Raw genomic sequence first — 7,034 nt, forward strand, 5'->3', positions numbered from 1 at the left:
TCGCTGTTGGTATTCTGGGTACGTTTGACCATTGCAGTTGTATACATTTGGGTAAAATAATATAACTGCTTGGGGAAGTTGCGTAACGTCGTTCATTTTATCTGATTGCAGAAATATAGTTTGAAATAAATTCTATTAACACAAAGATGTATTTCGATATTCGACGTTATTAGTTTAACTCAGTTTAGAAATACAACGTGGAAACAGGCCCTTCCGCCCATCGAGTCCGCACAGACCTGCGATTCCCGCAAATTAACATTATTCTACACACTCGGGACAATTCACTTCTATGCCAAGCCAATTAACCTACAAACACGAACGTCTTTGTAATGTGGGAGGAAACCGACGATCTCGGAGAAAAGCCACGCAGGTCACGAGGAGAGCGTACAGACAACTTAGAGACAGCACCCGTGGTCGTGATCGAACCCGGGTCTCTGACGCTGTGATCAACTCTACCGCTGCGCCACTATGCCGTCCCCCCGTCCCCCCTCATTAAAGGTCGATTCTATCTCTCACCCTTAATGTAAACGCGCTGCATCAGTGGACATGAAGTTAAAGCAACAACTTCTATTCAAAAACACTTCCAGGTCAAAATTTATCATTATTTGGCAAGTTCAGTAGGTTCTCCAATCGACACAAATCCATTATGGAGGGGCATAGGTTACAGAAGTGAAAATGTTATTTTTACACCAGCACAATATAACTCGAATAAACCGTTCACTATTCTATGCCTCCTGCCCGATTCGCCATGCGACAGGATCGGTCCTGATCTGCGAGCATGGGTCAACTTTAGTTTAGTTTATTATTGTCACACTACCGGGGTATGGCGAAAAGCGTCTTTCATGCGTGCGATCTAGTTAGGGTACTAAGACATCTAGACTGCAAATATTCTACCAATATATTTATACAATAAGTATTTGTTTAATAATGAAGCAGTATTAAACCAGAAATCGACAAACTGAAAAGCACAAGATAATTATATCAGAAAAATACGCGTAAAAGCAAAATGTTGCTGGAACATTAGCCACACTACACACAGTTTTCGTTTAGTTAGGAGCTACAGCAAGAATGGGCATTTCGGCCCACCGATTCAGCGCCGACCAGCGGTCCCCGCACACTAACGCAATCATACACACACTAGGGCCAACCGTAACCCTAACCCTAACCCTAACCCTAACCCTAACACTTACCCTAACCCTAACCATAACCCTAACCGTAAACCTAACCCTAGCACTTACACTAACTCTATCCCTAACCCTAACCCTAACCCTAATGCCAAGCCGATTAACCTAGACATCATTATGTCTTTGGCGTGTGGACGGAAACCGGAGATCAAGGAGAAATCCCGCGGAGGTCACGGGGAGAACGTACAAACTCCGTGCAGACAGCGCCCGTATTCAGGACCGAACCCGGATCTCTGGCACTGTAAGTCAGCAACTGTATCCCGGCGCCACTGTGCCGCCCCTGGAGGCAATCTCGCTCATAGATGCTTACCAGGAACGCTAACAACTGCGAGCAGGGGATAGTAAACACGTTGAATTGTCCGAAAAGCTTCTTTAGTCCTCACCACTTCCAGCCAGTGTGATGTGATCTTGGCTGATTCTATGACTGCCATGTCTATAGCGGTTGTTGAAGGTACATCTGTGGCCGTGTGAAGTGCGCCCCTTATTTGTACACGCGGGAAATCCACGAGGGACAACCTTTTGACGTCATTTTAATTCGAATTAGCAATAACTGCTGAACAAACAAAATGCAAATCACTATTTGTAGGAAAGAACTGCAGATGCTGGTTTAAATCGGAGATAGACACGAAATGCTGGAGTAACTCCGCAGAACAGGCAGCATCTCTGGAGAGAAGGGATGGGTGACGTTTCTTCTTGAAGAATGACAGATGGTGATGAGCCAGCATACAGAAGTGAGATCGATCGATTGACCAAATGGTGCCAACACAACAACCTGGCTCTCAATATCAGTAAGCCCAATGAACAGATTGTGGACTTTGGAAGAGCAAGGATCTCAAGAAGAAGGATCTAGACCGAAACGTCACCCACTTCTTCTCTCCAGAGATGCTGCCTGTCCCGCCGAGTTACTCCAGCATTTTATGTCTAATTGGAAATCACAGTCGGATCAGGACACTCTCATGATGTAATTTCCGTTGGCCTAATTCCAACGAAACTAAAACTGTGGGCGAAAGAATGAGAACTTGTGCATGGACACAACATAGAAACATAGTTAGGGCGGTCTCGGTGGCGCAGCGGTAGAGTTACTGCCTTACAGCCTTACAGCGAATGCAGCGCCAGAGACCCGGGTTCGAAACCGACTACGGGCGCTGACTGTAGGGAGTGTGTACGTTCTACCCGTGACCTGTGTTTTCTCCTATATCTTCGGTTTCCTCCCACACTCCAAACACGTACTTGTCTAATTGGCTTGGTAAATGTAAAACATTGCCCGAGTGGGTATAGGATAGTGTTAATGTGCGAGGATCGCTGGTCGGCACAGACCCGGAGGGCCACATGGCCTGTTTCCATGCTGTATCTCTAAACCAAATTAAACTATACTAAACTAGTATAGATGAGAACACGGATATCTTAGCAAGGTCAGAACCTGCTCTCACTTCAAAGCTGGAGTGACTCCGCGGGTTAGACAGCATATGTGGAAAATGGAAATGGTGACATTTCGGGTCGACATTGTCCACGTCCGGACCCACGATATTCACCGCCGTAAATGATGACGGATTAATTTAATACGATCTATCTCGTATGTTCCACACCTTTATACTTGAGCTGTGTTCCAATACAAAGGCCTCTGAAATGCTACTGTTTTTTTCTGCCTTCACGACCAACCTGGAGACACTCTGTTTAAAAATACCATTCCCCTTAGACATTGCTCCTTTCATTTTAAAGCTGTTTAGTTTAGTTTAGTTTAGATTCGTTTCGTTTAGTTTAGAAAAGCGCTGCAACAGGCTATCCGTCCCACCGAGGCCGCGCCGGCCAGCGATTCTCATACATTAACACGATCCTGCACACACAAGGGACAGTAAAAAACACATAGGTCAGGCTGTTGTTTATAGACTACAGCTCGGCGTTCAATACCATCATCCCTTCCAAGCTGTTTACCAAGCTCACGAAACTGGATCTCTGCACATCCCTCTGTAATTGGATCCACGGCTTCCTCCTCAACAGACTTCGAAAAGGCAGCAACACTTCTTCCTTAATAACAATCAGTAGAGCAGCACCACAAGGCTGTGTGCTCAGCCCCTTGCTCTACTCACTTTATACCCAAGACTGTATAGCCGGACACAGTGCGAAGTCCATCTTCAAGTTCTTCGATGAGACCACCGTTGTTGGACGAATTGCAGATGGTGATGAGTCTATAGAAGTGAGATCGATCGATTGTCCAAATCGTGCCAGCACAACAACCTGGCTCTCAATATCAGTCAGACCAATGATCTGATTGTGGACTTTGCAAGAGGAAGGACGAGGACCCACAATCCTGCTTATATCAATAGGACGTTGGTGGAGAGAGTCGAAAACATCAAATTCCGGGGCGTAATCATTTCCGAAGACCTTTCCTGGACCCAGGACACTGATGCAGTTATGAAGAAAGTATCTCAGCGCCTCTGCTTCCTGAGGAGATCACGGAGATTTGGCAAGCAGAGAGGATTCCCTTGAACTTCTGCAGGTGCACAGTAGAGAACATATTGACTAGTTGCATCACGGCCTGGCTCGGCAACTTGAATGCCCAAGAGCGAAAAAGACTGCAAAAAGTTGAGAACACTGCCGAGTCTGTGACCTCCCCACCATTGAAGGGATTTACCGAATTCTCTGCCTCAGAAGGCAGTGGAGGCCGATTCACTTGATGCTTTCAAAATAGAGTTAGATACTCTTAGGGCTAGAGGAATCATATAACCATATAACAATCACAGCACGGAAACAGGCCACCTGGACCCTTCTAGTCCGTGCCGAACACTTATTCTCCCCTAGTCCCATATACCTGCGATCAGACCATAACCATCCATTCCTTTCCCGTCCATATAACTATCCAATTTATTTTTAAATGATAAAAACAACCTGCATCCACCATCTTCACTGGAAGCTCATTCCACACAGCCACCACTCTCTGAGTAAAGAAGTTCACCCTCATGTTACCCCTAAACTTCCGTCCCTTAATTCTCAAGTCATGTCCCATTGTTTGAATCTTCACTACTCTCAGTGGGAAAAGCTTATCCACGTCAACTCTGTCTATCTCTCTCATCATTTTAAAGACCTCTATCAAGTCCCCCCTTAACCTTCTGCGCTCCAGAGAATAAAGTCCTAACTTGTTCAACCTTTCTCTGAATCAAGGGATATGGGGAGAAGGCAGGGACGGAGTACGGATTGTGGATGATCATCCATTATAATATTGAATGGCGGTGTTGGCTCGAAGGGCCGAATGGCACCGGCACCAATTTTCTCTATGCAGCCTGCTTGAAATGGTATGAGACTGCATTTGAATTTGGTGGTCATGTACACTGCTTGAAATGGTATGAGACTGCATTTGAATTTGGTCGCCTTGTACACTGCTTGAAATGGTATGAGACTGCATTTGAATTTGGTGGCCTTGCACACTGCTTGAAATGATATGAGTGCATTTGAATTTGGTGGCGTTGCAGCCTGCTTGAAATGGTATGAGACTGCATTTGAATTAGGGGGCCTTGCAGCCTGCTTGGTTTGAGACCGCATTTGAATTTGGTGCCCTTTCAACTCGCTTGAAATGGTACGAGACTGCTTTTGATTATGGTGGCCCTTGCACTCTGCTTGGAATGGTATGAGAATACGTTTGAATTTGGTAGCCTTGCAGCCTGCTTGAAATTGTATGAGTGCGCTTGAATTTGGTGGTCTTGCAGCCTGCTTTTTTATTTATTTATTTTTTATTTTATTAGAAGTACAGTCATATGGCACCAAATTGCCTAATATATATTTTCATAATACATTTTATGTACAACTTCTTTTTTTTTGTTACATTGAAAAAAGATTAGAATAAGAAAAATAAGTTAGACAGTAAAGGATAGAAAGATGTGAAATATATAGTGTGTGAAGAAAGAAAACGAGTAAATGAAGAAAGTTGAGAAAGAGAAAATAGAGAAAAGAAAAGAAAAGAAAAGAAAAGAAAAGAAAAGAAAAGAAAAGAAAAGAAAAGAAAAGAAAAGAAAAGGAGATCATTATTTATAATCTTGACCAACCCTCGTCCAGTCCTGAAACAGTTATTTTACAATTGTGTTGCACCATATGATTCCAAAAAAACGACGAATGCAAAACCGGTTATGAATTGGTCTGATTTATTCATTAGGAGGAATCGCATTTCCTCAGGATGAGCGGTGTCCAACATACTTGCAATCCACATTTTAAGCGTTGGTATTGATATACCCTTTCAAAATTTAAGTATTAATTTTTTTGCTATTATTATACCATAGTTAAGGAATAGATTTTGCGATGTGTTCAATCTATTCCCATCTTCCATTACACCAAATATAATCATTTCAGTATTAGGTTCCATTCTTGTCTTGAATAATTTTGTAAATATTTCAAAAATATTTCCAAAATCTATAAAGGTTTATGCAGGAAACTAAGGAGTGTGTTATAGTTGCCTTTTAGGCTAGACATTTATCACAAGTGGCGGATATATTTGGGTAACATTTGTTCAATCTTGTTTTTGAATAATATAACCTATGTACAATTTTAAATTGAATTAGATTATGTCTTACATTAATTGAACATTTGTGAATATATATCAAGTATTGTTCCCATTTAATCTTCGTGATTTTTATCATTAGTTCCCGTTCCCACTCTTCTCTAAGTACCTCTGTCGGTGGTGGGTCTATATTTAGAATACTATTATATAAATATGATATTAATTTTTGTGAGTCAGCTTCAATATTCATTGCTTCTTCCAATACTTCAGAGGTTATTTTTTGATATCCTTGTATATATTTTTTCAAATCGCAAATCTGAAGATATTTAAAATATTGGTTGTTTTTCAATTTAAATTTTAATTGTAATTGTTGGAATGATAGTAGGTTTCCCATTTCGTACATATCCCCGATGCTTCTAATTCCGAGACTTTCCCATTGGTTATATGTCTTATCAATAAGAGATGGTTTAAATAAAGGGTTATTCGCTATTGGCATTAACAGTGATAGATTTCTTAATTTTAAAGATAATTTTATTTGTTTCCAAATTCTTATTGTACCATATATAATTGGGTTCTTCTTATATATTGTGTTATTCAATTTTTGGGGGGAGAAGAGGATCGTTCCTATATTACAAGGATGGCAATCCTCCGTCCCCATTTTCATCCATTCTGTCTGTTGGGTAGCACTATCCAACCAATAAATCATATTCTTAATATGCACTGCCCAGTAATAATACATAAAATTCGGAAGTGAAAGTCCCACGACCTCTTTTGGTTTACATAAGTGTTTTTTTGTGATTCTATGTGATCTATAGTCCCAAATATAATTAGTAATATTAGTCTAATTTTTTTTTAATATTTTGGTATATATACCGGTATAGACTGAAATAGGTATAGTAATTGTGGTAGGAAGATCATTTTTATTGCATTTATTCTACCTGATAATGATATGGGAAGGGTTTTCCAAAATGTAATCAGCGTATTAAGTTTATTTAATAAAGGTATGAAATTAGCGTTGAATAATGCTTTATATTTTCTAGTAATCTGAATACCCAAATATTTATTTTTTTCTGTTGCGATTTTAAAGGGGAATTTCAATAAGTGTGTAGGTTCTTGAGGTTTTAATGTCATGATGTCACTTTTATTCCAGTTTATTCCATATCCAGAAAAACATCCAAATTCCACTATTAAGTTTAATAAATTTGGTATGCTCGTTTGTGACTTTGTAATATATAAACGTATATAATCTGCATATAATGAGATTTTACTTCGGAGTCACGTGAGTGATTCCGTGAAGAACCCGTTCAGCACGCATGCGCGTCATTACGTCCAGCAGAGCAATAGCGGCACAGCGGGAGTCGGGC

Source organism: Leucoraja erinacea, unplaced genomic scaffold (genome assembly GCF_028641065.1).
Source record: "Leucoraja erinacea ecotype New England unplaced genomic scaffold, Leri_hhj_1 Leri_1594S, whole genome shotgun sequence".
NCBI lineage: Eukaryota > Metazoa > Chordata > Chondrichthyes > Rajiformes > Rajidae > Leucoraja > Leucoraja erinaceus.